This window comes from Hordeum vulgare, chromosome 4H (assembly GCF_904849725.1).
Source record: "Hordeum vulgare subsp. vulgare chromosome 4H, MorexV3_pseudomolecules_assembly, whole genome shotgun sequence".
NCBI lineage: Eukaryota > Viridiplantae > Streptophyta > Magnoliopsida > Poales > Poaceae > Hordeum > Hordeum vulgare.
This window is the reverse complement of record NC_058521.1, coordinates 342,819,499-342,833,827: the sequence shown is the minus strand read 5'-3', so window position 1 is coordinate 342,833,827 and position 14,329 is coordinate 342,819,499. Positions and strand designations below refer to the sequence as shown.

Below are 14,329 nucleotides of genomic sequence, written 5' to 3'. Positions count from 1 at the left end.
GAGCATGAAGAAAAGAAGTTACTAAAATCTCTGAGGAAGCACCGTGCTGCTATTGGATATACTCTTGATGATCTTAAGGGCATTAGTCGCACTCTCTGCCAACACAAGATTAAAACCGATCCTGATTCCAAACCAGTTGCTGATCATCAAAGGAGATTAAATCCTAAGATGAAAGAGGTAGTAAGAAAAGAAATACAAAAGCTCCTCGAAGCAGGTATTATCTATCATGTTGCTCATAGTGATTGGGTGAGTACGGTATATTGCGTCCCTAAGAAGGGAGGTATTACCGTTGTCCCTAATGATAAGGATGAATTGATCCCACACAGGATTATTACTGGCTATAGGATGGTGATCGATTTTAGGAAATTGAATAAGGCCACTAGGAAAGATCATTACCCTTTGTCTTTTATCGACCAAATGCTATAAAGACTGTCTAAACATACACACTTCTGCTTTCTAGATGGTTATTCTGGTTTCTCCCAAATACCTGTTGCACAATCTGATCACGAGAAAACCACTTTCACCTGCCCTTTTGGTACCTTTGCTTATAGACGTATGCCTTTTGGCTTATGTAACGCACCTGCCACCTTTCAAAGATGTATGATGGCTATATTCTCTGACTTTTTTGAAAAGATTGTTGAGGTTTTCATGGATGACTTCTCTGTTTATGGGTCTTCTTTTGATGATTGTCTCAGCAACCTTGATCGAGTCTTGCAGAGATGTAAATACACCAACCTTGTCTTGAATTGGGAGAAGTGCCACTTTATGGTTAATGAAGGCATCGTCTTAGGACATAAAGTTTCTGAAAGAGGTATTGAATTCGATAAGGCTAAGGTTGATGCAATCGAGAAAATGCCATGCCCCACAGATATCCAAGGTATAAGAAGTTTCCTTGGTCATGCTGGTTTCTATAGAAGGTTCATTAAATACTTCTCTAAGATTTGTAGGCCTCTTACTAATCTCTTGCAAAAGGATATTCCTTTTGTTTTTGACGATGATTATGAGGAAGCCTTCAAAATACTTAAGAAGGCTTTGATAACTGCACCTATTGTTCAACCACCTGATTGGAACTTACCTTTTGAAATCATGTGTGATGCTAGTGATTATGCTATTGGTGTTGTCCTAGGGCAAAGAGTTGATAAGAAGTTGAATGTTATTCAATATGCTAGTAAAACTCTAGACAGTGCCCAAACAAACTATGGTACTACGGAAAAGGAATTTTTATCAGTTGTGTTTGTATGTGAAAAGTTCAGATCTTACATAGTTGATTATGAAGTCACTATTCACACTGATCACGCTGATATTAAGTACCTCATGGAAAATAAAGACGCTAAACCTAGACTTATCATATGGGTTCTCTTGCTACAAGAATTTGATTTGCATGTTGTCGACGGGAAGGGTGCTGAGAACCCCGTAGCTGATAACTTGTCTAGGTTGGAGAATGTTCTTGATGACCCACAACCTATTGATGATAGCTTTCCTGATGAGCAATTGAATGTCATCAATACTTCACACAGTGCACCGTGGTATGCTAATTATGCAAACTATATCGTTGCCAAATATATACCACCTAGTTTCACATACCAGCAAAAGAAGAAATTCTTCTTTGATTTGAGACATTACTTTTGGGATGATCCTCACCTTTATAAGGAAGGAGTAGATGGTGTTATTAGACGTTGTGTACCTGAACATGAACAGGGACAGATCCTACAGAAGTGTCACTCCGAGGCTTACGGAGGACACCATGCGGGAGATAGAACTACCCACAAGGTATTGCAATCAGGTTTCTATTGGCCCACTCTCTTCAAGGATGCCCGTAAGTTTGTCTTGTCTTGTTACGAATGTCAAAGAATAGGTAATATCGGTAAACGTCAGGAAATGCCTATGAATTATTCACTTGTCATTTAACCATTTGATGTTTGGGGCTTTGATTATATAGGACCTTTTCCAAAATCCAATGGGTATACTCATATCCTAGTTGTTGTTGATTACGTTACTAAGTGGGTAGAAGCTATCCTGACTAGTAGTGCTGATCACAACACCTCTATGAGGATGCTTAAAGAAGTTATCTTCCCTAGATTTGGAGTCCCTAGATATCTAATGACCGACGATGGTTCACATTTCATTCATTGTGTTTTCCGTAACTTTGGCAAATAGTAGAAATCAACAGAATCTAATTTCCTCAGATCCAATTAGGTTAATCAATCACTTGTACCGTTACATGCTATACAAACGGTTTTTACCACCTTTCCTTGAGAGTTGAGGCTGGAGCTTTGTTACTCTTTCCGTCCAACTGCAAGGTACCGTTTAATTTTTCTCTCCCCGCAACCAATACATTCTTGTTCCTATGCCTCCTGCTTATTTCTTGTTGTAGGCTGCAAGTGTTTGTTAAATTGTTAGTCTCAATGCTCCAATTGAGAAGAAAGATTTTTGATAGGATGATATAGCATCACTCATGGTTGTTACTGAACTTATTTAACCTTCTATTGTGCAGAAATTTAATCAGGACTTAAAAAGACAAATAAATTTCTTTGGACCAGAGCGGTGAATTATACTGCTCCAATGAACAAAGCATTAGAGGCCACCTTCAGTGTCATGAGCATGGATTTTTCTTAGAACATTCAGCTACTTATCATAAATAAAAAATGCCAACCACTTATGTATCACACTATAGTAGTTATTTCAGATATATCTCGGAGCAACCAAATATATCAACCATACTTTATTAATTGCACAAAAAATATTATATTTCAGATGATATTTATAAAATTGTGATTCTAAGTTCCATGCCCGACAGCCAAATACCATTTGCCGATGACGACAAGTTACATAAAAACACATCGACGTACACCGTATCGGCCACCAGTGTCGTACTTATCTGTGTGTGGCTATTGTAACGGTGGGAACACAAACATTGACGCACTCGTAAAACAGAAATGTCCGGTGCTCAATGCCTGTGGTAGTGCGGCTAGCTACTACTCTATTAACCATGCATGTCGTTAGTCCATGCAGGTAGACAAACATTGCCCCACCGTAATATTCTACCTTCAAGCCAATCGCAATCCAGCCAGCAGCAAGTAGGGAAGAACCACACATTCAATATAGCTTTTCCCGACAACAACACATATATGTAGAATGGTGCGCTCCACATGTTTGCCGACTTTGGCCTTCATCTGCATCGCCCATGTCAATCACATAGTACTGGCTCAGAGCTGCATCATCGACGGTGATGGATGGTGTGGGTCGAGCAATTTTGTGCCGGCAGCATGTGCTTCGGTCATGTATAGATCTGTAATGAGGCAGGATTCAAAAAAAATTTCAAAAAAAATGCTGGAGACCGATATTTACTCAAGGGCACATGGAAATAGTTTTCACGTTCAGAAGATGTTAAAACTATTTATTTAATCCAACTCATTATAATTTCTAAAAGTATGGATTAATCCCAACCGTAAAAACTTGATCCCACCAGATTAAAGGTTTAATGTGTCATTATAATATCTAAATCTATGGATTAATCGTGACCGTAATAACTGGGTCCCGCGAGATTAACGGTTCTTATTTTCTGATTAACGTGATAATTTCTTGAGAGTCCCTAATTAGTATAAGTATAGATTTTCCCATATCATTTTAGCCTTTGTATACATGACTGTTTTCTATATAATACTTCACTATTTTTCTGAATTATACATTATTTACTTTTATATACTACTGAAGTTTGTTTTCGTTCCAAATGTGATGAAAAGAATAAGGGATCGGACAGATGTAAAAGAGATGAAGTGATTCTGTGAGAAACTTATCAGGTTTTCTCCATGTTGAGGTCCAAAGGGCCTCAGGTGCAACGTTCAGGTTTAGTGCACTTATTATGCTCTCACGCTTTTTTTACTATAAACTATTTTGATTCTGTCATTTTTCATCTCGTGGTTAGTTTACACCATGGAGGCTGTTAATATTTATTTTTCTTTGTTTAGATGATATCGACTGATTCTTTTACTTGCAGGAATTGTTAGACTTGCGCCCGTGCAGACGTGCTCATGTGCCTCCATGTGCGTCTCTCTAATCAGATCCAGGCGCTGCCCCCCTATGCAGCAGGGGCAAAACTATGTGCTACTTATGCATAGTCTGATCTCTAATCAGATGAGCTCCTTCCATTATTGTAGGCATGTTAACTATTTCCCAGCAATACAACAATTTTTCTTTGGAAGAATTGTTTTTTTTCCTTTCACATGTGCATGCTTATGTTAATTCACACGTACTATGCGCTTTGAGAAGAAAATGGTGAAGTTGTTATGCATGAGCACACCTTCTGGATAGTGGTTAATTTGGTTGACCTTGGTTGTCAAAAGAAACTTGCTTAGTGTATTATCATTAGTAACTCGCATAGTGCTTAAACTTGGAACATAGAACTGAGCTATAAATCTTAACTATGATGGTACTTTGAGAAAAATGGCACATTCAGACTTGATTTAGAAAGAAAACATGAGAATATATCTTTTCTTTGTCATCATTGTTGAAAGGCAGCTAGTACTTAGTGTCCTGAAATTTTAACTAGATGAGTGTAGCAGGCAACACAACTATAGCTACAACATTTGTTTATGTTACTTGTTGTGCACCTCGACATGAACTATTTTCAGTTTGAAAGCATAACATAAATCGTTCGGTGCAGAACATTTCTTTCACCCTGTGATATAAATCACGTGAACAAAGTCATCAAATGGTTCAATCATCCAACTATTTCTCAAAACATTGGGTCGTGTCTTCTGTTCAACTTTGGTAATTCCTAGTTTGAAACTTCGGTAAGGATACCGAGTTTACATGCGCGCAAATAGAATTTATTCACCTCAAAGTTAGTTGTCTGTATATTAATTCGGCTTCTATGTTTCATGCATGATGCTCTTTACTTTCAAGTTGAACATGTAGTACAATAGTACTTAGTGGAAAGGAAATTTCATGAGCTTTCATGTATATTAATTGTATGTTTTTTGTCTTTCCAGGTTGCTTTCAAATTGTGTAGGAAAGACAAAGAGGACCAAGAAGGGAACCATGATGTTGTTATTTTGCGTCAACTAGATATCTTCTGTAATGGAGCAAAAACAATCCATCTCGTAGCTATCATTTTCTAAAGGATGTCTTGTGTAACGGAGCTATCATTCTGTAACGGCCAAATATTTTCTTCTATTTACTTACCTTTATTATGGGCATTATTAGTGTTATTTTTGTTTGATTTTGGTTTAATATTTTTAGAGTACATACAAGTTATTGTAACTTGATAGATATTGATGAGAAATGTAACCTGATTGATATTGTTTTGACAAGGTAATATGCCAAATACCATTGGCCAAGTGCATACAAGCTGTTGGTAGGTAAAAGTAAGCACCATCCTATAGTTGGTTGGAAAAGGTTAATGGTAGGGCCATTGGAAAGTTTGTCGGCAAAACTAATACCATCGGACTGTTGGTCGGTAAAACTAATACCATCAGATTGTTGGTCGGGAAATGTTCATGGCAGAGCCAACGGAAAGTTGGTCGATAAAGGTATTGTCGTCGAATAGTCGGTTGGGAAAAGTTCATAACAGAAAGTCAGTCGGGAAAGGTCCAAGGCAATGCCAACAACACGTCGATCGCTAATGTTTCCTATAGCCGTCCAACAGTCGGTCGGTAAAGATAAGTCGATCGGCAATAGTTTTTCCCGACCGATTGTCTATTGGTGGAAGCTGTTTTCCCAACCGATCTGTCTGTCGGGGAAGAAGTGTCGTGGTGTAGTGGTCTCGATGTTACGTTTCTGATCCAAGAGACATCCGAAACGATTGCGCTGCTATATTCGTGTGGAAAAAGGTGGATATCACAAATATTAAATTTACCTACGTGTTTGTGGTATGTACTGTATTGCACACATTTCAAAAATGTAAAATGTGTGTGATGCCTTTACTATCGCCAACGTGTCCATTTTCATAACTCTGTGAGATAGGTATTTCTATCACACACGAGCTCCATATATGCACCATCTTATTTTTGTCCAATATTTGTTTGAAACGTTTGTCGTATTATCATGAATCGCACATGTATATGAGACATCGCAAACATTTCACGTGAAAGAACCATCTATTTTTTCTAACCGTGTATAAATTATTTAATTCGCTCCTATTTAATTTTATTTTTCCCTGTGAATTTACTATTAGAATTGGAAATTTTGAAATATGAAACGTGGAATTCAAATTCTCAGCATAATAGCTCTAACAACCAATCCACAAATAAAATTCTCAGTACAATATGTTCAGTAATTACACGATTAGGCAAAAATTAACAATGATGAACCACAATATTTATATGCGGTAAAGGTGAAGATACAAATGTAAATCATTTTGGCTGCAGATGGTGTTGAAAAAGCGGACTGCCCATAATGCGCCCTCCTGCATGCCATAGGCACGAACAACTCTTGTCCAACCCCTTGTGACGATCGCCCACCCATCCTTCACCGCCTTCAAGAAGACTTATATACCATTATCATGGTAGAATGAATTGTATACTTTAACCTTAGTTGCCTCTACTCCAATCATATAGTTCGCAAGGTAATCATCAGCTTCGAAAACCACTAAAAATAGAAGACAATCAGATACTCATATCTAATAGAGTAACTCGTTATGGGTAGGAGGGAAAGGCATCACATTACTTACCATCACAAAGTGTAAATAAATAGCTTAATTCCAATCACCCATCTCTTTCGCCTAACAATCTTTCTTAGTTTCCTCACATTACTCTTGTTCATGAATATCTCATTGCCCCATACACAAAAGAGATCGAAGCATGGCTCAGTACCGCTGACATATGTACCTGTAGGCAAAAAGTAAATGTTAGAAGCTCATGGCTCAGTACCGCTGACATATGTACCTGTAGGCAAAAAGTAAATGTTAGAAGCTAAACTGCGGTTGCAAAAAATTGTGTAACATACAACTACCTATGTTCATAAGTACAAGTATTTTTAGAGATTTTACATGAACTACATACAGATGTATGTAGAGATAGTTTAGATTACAATGTAGATTCACTCATTTCTCTCCGTATGTATTCTATATTGGAATTTCTAAAAATACTTATATTTATGAACAGATGGTGTATAAGACATGGGATGTAGCTAAATTCGATGGCAAACAATAGCATCACCCATCATAGCCCTGCGTAAGTACATTGCAAGGCAATGTTAACTACAACAGGGTTAACATCCACCAAAAATAGCAAATGGTAATAAAACAACATATGTAGTGATATCTTCATTAAGGAAGAGTAGCATGATAGCAAAGCGGCGGACTACAAAATGGATAGAATTGTGTACTGCAACATGCATGTTTCACTACACACAATCGTATAGCCATTGAAACTAGTACTGAACTACTGATAGAAATGAAATTTTACAGAGTTAAACATCAAAAGGCAGGTTCCCCTAGAGCAGAGAATTGCCCTGTTGTCTATAAAAAGGTTGGGAAATAGATAAGACGGGTTTGGCGATGTTTATTATAACATGCTTAATACATCAACTGTACAAATATGACCCTTGCAACTGGTATTGGTAAGATTCAACTAGTCAGTTCATACTTGATAAGTCCTGAGGGTCGGTTGTCGGGGCACTTCATATTGGCAAGAGCCCAGCCCAAGTCGGTCGCAGCGGAGGCAAGGTGTTCCTCCAGGTCGGAGCGGGGCTTAGTGCCGCTGACATGTGTACCTACAAGAAACAAGTAAATGTTAGAAGTTTAATTACAATCACACAAATGATGTAAAATACTATAAACATGGGATGAGCTAACCTCAACGGCAAACAACAGCATCGCCCGTTATGGCCCTGTGTTAGTACATGAAAAGGCATGTTAACTACAATAGGGTTAGCATCCACCAAAAATAGCAAATAGAAATAAAACGGCATCATCTATGGTATATCTTCATTAAGGAGAGTAGGACCATAGCAAAGGAACAAATTAAAAAAATGAATACAACTGTCAATCACAAGTGGATTAACAACAAGTAAAAGTCAGGTTTTGTAAGTTTGTAGCTTCTATTTGTGAAATTCAGCTGGACAATTGATACTTGCACATCACATAGTGTGCAGTGCTGAAAATAACCAGGCGCGTTTAACTACAGGCACTAAAAGAAATATGCTAACTTGCGACCTTACATATTGGTTGCTAAAAGGTCGTTGTTTTTCATTTGCGACCTTTTTATGACCAAAAACAATTGGTCAAAAGTTGGTCGTCTTCAATGAAACTTAATGACCAAAATGAAAGGTTGTTGTTTCTACGACCAATTGTTTTGATCACTCGCAATCTGCCCACACCACGTCGGATCCGACGTGGCAAGCTGGCTTGGCAAAATTTTGACCGAACAAAAAGGTCATTGGTTAGAATCAGCCCGGTCCAGTCTACCTGTCTATATGGGCCGAGCCCAATAATTCAACAAATTTATGTTTTTTCTGTGGTCAACTTAATGGGCCAAGCCCAATTTTACAGCCCTTCTCTTTTTTGGGACCTTTAATTTTTCTAGTAAATTTCTTTTTTGGTTGGCCTTTTGATTTTCTTTCTCGTTGGCCTTCTCAATTTGTTTTTTTATAAATTTCAATAGAATTATTCTTGTTAGCTAGGCTTTTCAAGCGCAATACAAGTTTAAGAACAAAATTTTGGAAAACAGATATTTAACCCATATATATTGTTTAGAATTTTTCATTATTTTACTATCAAAGCAGCATGTATCGAGGAATAAAATTTTGTTGTCAAAGAAGCATTTCAAACGTATATCTTCATGACATCATACGAAAAAACAGTAATAAAAGATTACACTATGCCATATGGCCCAGATCACATAACATAACACATGACATCCAGGTTCAAATGACCCCAGCAACAAAAAAACATCACCAGCACAACATACAACCTACACATTCAAGGAGAACAAACTATATGTCAAAAGAGAACTGAGCAGAAAATAGCCCCTAAAAGAAAGCAGATAGTATACTCAGTAATTACTACAGATTTGCTCACTTGTAACACACACTTTCCATATACTTTTGGAAGGAACTGCAGATTTTTAAGTAAACTGCAGAGTTATATCAAGACTAAGATACCTAACAGTAGGCAATCTACATGTTGGCAAGGGACGCACATGCTCCAGGACCATGATCTTGCATGCACAAAATCTCACATTCATGTTCAGGAAAGGAGGAAGGACAAGCGATTTGCAGCGAGCTATATAGCTGCTTGAGTTATCCTTAAGGATACACATTCCTGAAGGACACAAAAAGTAGTGGTATTTTTTTGGACAAGAAGCTTTGAGACAACATTGTAGGCTATTAACATAAAATAAGTTGTTATGAGGTTGAGCCTTCTTAGTTTAGTGATCATTTACTCGCACAATATTTGAAATGGGGACATAGAGGTGGTTCATGCATATTTTGAGTTCTTGATTGACCGATGTATTAAAGTATGTTGTGGTTGGTATCTGGCCAATAGCTCATTGTGTAGTTAGTCATTTGTGCATATATATATCATGTCTGAAAAAACAAGCCTCGCAATAAAATCTAGTTGATCTCTCTTGGTTTTATGTCTTGAACATATGTCCTGCTACTAGGTAGGTCTCAATCATATGAGATTTCTTTAAGTCTCATTTGATTTAGGAAAATATAACTTTATTTACAGAAAATGGCTGACCAGATTAGCTAATACCTTGTTTGCATTTACTTGATAAGGCCGAGACTGCAGAAACTAGCACTGCTTGATTGTTAGGTGTTTGTAAGAATCAACATGCTAGACTAGAATCAACACATCAAATCATCGATGATTATATGACATGAACTAAGCATTCCTGCAAAATGACATGACGGATCTAGCTAAGTGAGTCGGCCAAAGCAAATCATGTATTATTCACCTCAAATAGGAGGTATTTCACAGTCTGATTGGCGTGAAAAGCGAGGATTTTTATTTATGTCCATCCAAAAATACCAAAGGCTAATTTCGTTGTTGCGTTACTAGATCCAACAAACACATCGTGAATGAAGCTTTTTATGGTGAATACCCTGAATTAAGCTAATACACGGAGTTGGGCGAGAGAGTGGGGAGGAAACCTTCCAATCCACAGCGTGGGCGTCGGCTGGAGCAGCCACACGAGACTGAATTGAACCTTGAGCCTCCTCTGCCGTCAGCAACTGCTTCTTCATGGCTTGCTCATTCACCGGACGGGATAGGAGCAAACTGCACGCACGCACGAATCAGTTGGGGTTATGGAAGAAAACCAGAAGAAGAGGAGGAGGGATTCTTTGTACCCTTGTCGACGCTCCTGTTCTTGGGGCGGAGCGGGTGATGCGAATCCTTGGGGAGGAACTCGGTCGCCATGGACACCCGCGGGCTAGGGTTCCGAGCGTGACGAGGGAGGGAGGAAGCGGCGTTGCGGCAGGCGACTAGTAGGGGCCGGAAGGAGGAGGAGGGGTTTGGGGTGAATCGAGGCCGTCAGTAGTTGGTTGTGGAGAAAAAGGAGCTTCATCTCCATGACACCGCAGCCTGACATGCTCGATTGGGTGGATCTGAGGCCGGGGTTGGGGAGACGAGGTCGGCGGTAGGGATGGGGAAAGTGACTTCGCCCGCAGGGTTGGGGAAGATGGGTCGTCGGCTGTTGGTCGCCGATGGGCCCTCGCGTCCTTGGACGGACCTCCTCCACAGCCGCGTACTCCTCCTCCTCTTGTGTTGCCTCCAACAACGTGGCGGGCGCCTCGGTGACGAGCGACGTCAGAAGGTGCTCGTCTGTGTCCCCGAGCGGGCTCCGCCCTCGCGTATGGGGTACCTGCAGTGGTCGCGCGCACAAGGGCGACGGAGGGGAGAGAGCCAGGAGGAAGGGAGGAAGGGTGGTGGCGGAGGGAAGAGAGCCACGTGTGAGGAGAGAAAGAAAGGAGGCGGGATAAAGAGAGAGAGAGAGAAATGACGCCTACCGCTTCGCCTGGCCGCTCGGGCGCAACATCGGGCGAACCTCCACCCACCGTCATTAATGGCAGTAACTGCCGCCCACCGCCCGGCCTTGACCACAAATTGCTTGCGCTACCGCTTTGCCTCGGGCCTCTCCATTCCACCGCCCGCGGCGACGAACCACATCACTTCGGAGCCCCTTCCTCTCCCTCGGCCGACCCTCACCGCGATGGTGGGAGAGAGAAGGAGGATCCGAGTACGGCGGATCCGTGCGGAGATGGTGTCGCCACCGCGGGGCCTCGGCGCTCCGACTCCGATGATGCTACTGCCAACAGCAGAGCTTCGTTCGGCGGAGGCTCGTGCGGAGATGCTGCGGGTGGTTCGGGGGAAGTTCCCGGATCGAGCGAGCTGGCCGGAGATGATGGTGGAGATCATCCGCATGGCGACTTTCGCGGAGCGAGCCCGCTTCTGCGGCGACGATGGAGGCATGGACTTCGAACTCATCTATTGGGCGATGCGGGAGGCGGAGGTCTCGGATCCAGGAGTGGCGAGGAAGTGGAGTCGCTTCAAATCACCGATTCCATTCCTCCTCAACATCAATCCGCCATCGGTATTGGAGATATCCCAGATCCCTCGCGAGGAGCTGCCGCCGGGGATCGACCCTCCTCAAGCCAGCTGATGCCGCGGACTCCTGGCGGACGTGCTTCGCGGCGGACCACTTCGCGGCGAGGACGTCAGGTGAGGAAGGAGCTACGCAATCGCTTCGAACCGCCACCATGGCCAGGAGATCGAGGGAAGGTCCATCCTCGTAATAAGGTATGTGCTCGTCCTCCTGTTTCTGTTCGTGTAGTTGTTCATGATGTTCATGATTCTCGGGCCCTTGGTTGGAATATGGATAGAGATAGTGAGACTACAATTTGTTCAAAAACAGCCAAGTCCATTGTTAGGACCCCCATTCGAGGTGTTAGTGCGATTCGATCTCTGTCGAATGTTAGGAATCTGGTAGACAATATTAAACATGGAGTTTCTGCTCCGTTTAATGCAAAGCTATCCGATGACTCTGGGGCAACCTGATAATGGTAATAGTGATGGAGTTTCTACTCCTGTAATTGCTATTGACTTAGTAAGATCATACAGTGATTGTGTTGGCAAATCCTTTAATCACAAAAATGTATCCCAACTGGATAACATTTTTGTTGATGCGCCTGCTTGTGTGGAAGAAACAATTACAGATGATGATCTTGCTGTAGTGGGTGTGAAATCTAAACCTACAGGTGATCTTGAGAGTAGGATAGACAGGAAGGACAGTGGAATTAGTCGTGAGGGGATTTGCGAGGAGTTTAAGAGAAATGACAGTCTGACAGTTGGTGGTTTAGGAAAGAACAATAATACGGCTCTGAAAGATAACAGTACATCTATCAGCCCTGCTTGTGCGGGTGCAATGGTGAGGGATGTGGATGAGATATGGCCCTCTTTGGGCTGCCAGAATGAATCTCGGCCGTTGATCTATGGATCTGTGGTGAAGAAGGATACGGGGAAAGGAAAGGCGCTTTCTAGGCCGTGTAACATGAACGAGGAGGAGGTTGAGACCCTTTATGGTCAGCTGTGGGTTGTTCCCTCCCCCAGCCGCCGCCACAAATATCGTGGCCACTTCTCCCCCACCCCCCCTCCTTCACCTAAATCCAGATTGACTCTTGGCAGCCACTTGTTCTGGATCCGGAAGGATCTCTTCCAATCCGGGTGCTTCTCAATAGAAGATTGTTTCCCTATCTTTCGCCTTGGAAGGTTTGATCCCGTCCCCACCAAGTTCAAGATCTGTGAGAAGAGTGGTGCTGGTGGTGAATCTTTTGCAGCTGTGGTGAAGAAGAGCATGGATCCACGGATTCAGCAACGTCCTAAGAAGCAGCCTGTCAAGAAGGGAGGTCAGGGTGCTCCTCCTCCACAGCCTGCAGCCCCTGTTGTTGTGGGTGCACCTGCAGCAACCAAAGCCCCAGGTAATGCTACTAAGGGTGGTCCAAATCAGGTGACAGCCCCTGTACCTCCTCCAGGACCTGTTGTACAACCCCTTGATCCTAGGTACAAAGACATGGTCTGCTTCAATTGTAGTTGGCCTGGTCACTATGTGGGGAACTGTGTTGAAGCTAAAAAATGTCTCATATGTTCTGGCAATCACAATGTGAACAACTGTGTGGCTTGGGCCAAGTTACAACCTACAGCTGAATATTTTGGGAGTGCAGCAGTAGGTTTGGGATTTTATCACATTGATATCCCTGTTTCTGCTGAATCTAACTGGATGAACTTCAAAAACTGTGCAATTCTGAAGGTGTTGAAAGGAGAAGTTTCTGCTTCTGATCTGACTATCCAACTGAATGGAATCTTCTGCAAAGGTAAGGAATGGCCATGGCAAATCAGGGAGTTGGAAGAGAAGAAGTTTTTGCTAAGATTTCCTCCTTGGAAAAAAGTTGAGGATTTAATTGAATTTCCAGCATTTGATCTCCCAATTGATGGAGTTTCTGTGAAAATCTGTGAATGGGCTGGGATGATTGAATCTTATGGAGAACTAAAAGAGGCTTGGATTCAAGTGGAAGGGATACCTCCTAAATGGTGTGCTTGGAAAGTATTTTCTCAAGTTGCTTCATGTTTTGGAATATTGGTGGATGTGGATTGGAATGGGATATTAAAGAGTTTCTATGAAAAGATTAGAATTAAGGTGGCTTGTAGAGATCCCACCAAAATTCCATTTGAAAGGCTGGTGGAGATGGAAAAGAAGATGTATATTCTGGCCTTTACTGTGGAAGGTTTTGATCAGATTGGTGATGATCTTGATGAGGATGGTGATGACCCAGATCTAGACATTGAGGATGAGGGCAAACCTGAGGATGATACTGATGTGAACAAAGATTTCCTGGATGGAGATTGTGAACCTATTGATGAGTTATATGAGGCTAATTTCTCTAAAACTCAGAAATCTGGATCTGGAAATGGGAAAGATGAAACATCTGTTTCTGCAACTATGTTTCATCCCAGGCTACTGGTGAATGAGGTGCATGAACAGTTTATCAGAGAAGCTGGAATTAATAAGTCCTATGTCCAGATAGAGGAAACAAAAGATGGAATGATCCCAGACAAGGATGATTTTGACATTCAGTCTCATATGGAATATTGCTCTGCTCAACTTAAGAACTTTGAGATGGATGTTGATGGAGAGGGAGAGGAGATGGATCTGCCTGAAATGGTGTGCCTACCTTTGGAGGTGGCTACAAAGATTGGCTCTGTTAAGAGATCTCTGATTGAAACAATGGAAGAAACTGAAAAAAGCAATGTTAAGAAGGGAGATCCTTCCTTGAACAAGAAATGGGGTCCTGTGCTAGCTACCAGACCAGTTACAAGATAGCATGG

At 41.6% G+C, this 14,329-nt stretch overlaps 1 long non-coding RNA gene across 5 annotated transcripts; it reads right to left on the bottom strand.

Moving 5' to 3' along the window:
- Positions 1 to 6,206: 6,206 nt before the first annotated feature.
- LOC123448592 lies at positions 6,207 to 10,975 on the bottom strand. Of its 5 annotated transcripts, none has more exons than XR_006631847.1 (6): positions 10,297 to 10,975; positions 10,099 to 10,225; positions 7,796 to 7,830; positions 7,587 to 7,713; positions 6,671 to 6,827; positions 6,207 to 6,588 (listed from the first exon to the last, which is right to left on the bottom strand). It is a non-coding gene; the product is annotated as an uncharacterized LOC123448592 (long non-coding RNA). The 5 variants fall into 5 exon arrangements; XR_006631846.1 differs by having other exon boundaries at positions 6,671 to 6,884; positions 10,297 to 10,913; XR_006631844.1 differs by having other exon boundaries at positions 6,671 to 7,713; positions 7,796 to 8,912; positions 10,297 to 10,918.
- Positions 10,976 to 14,329: the final 3,354 nt, after the last annotated feature.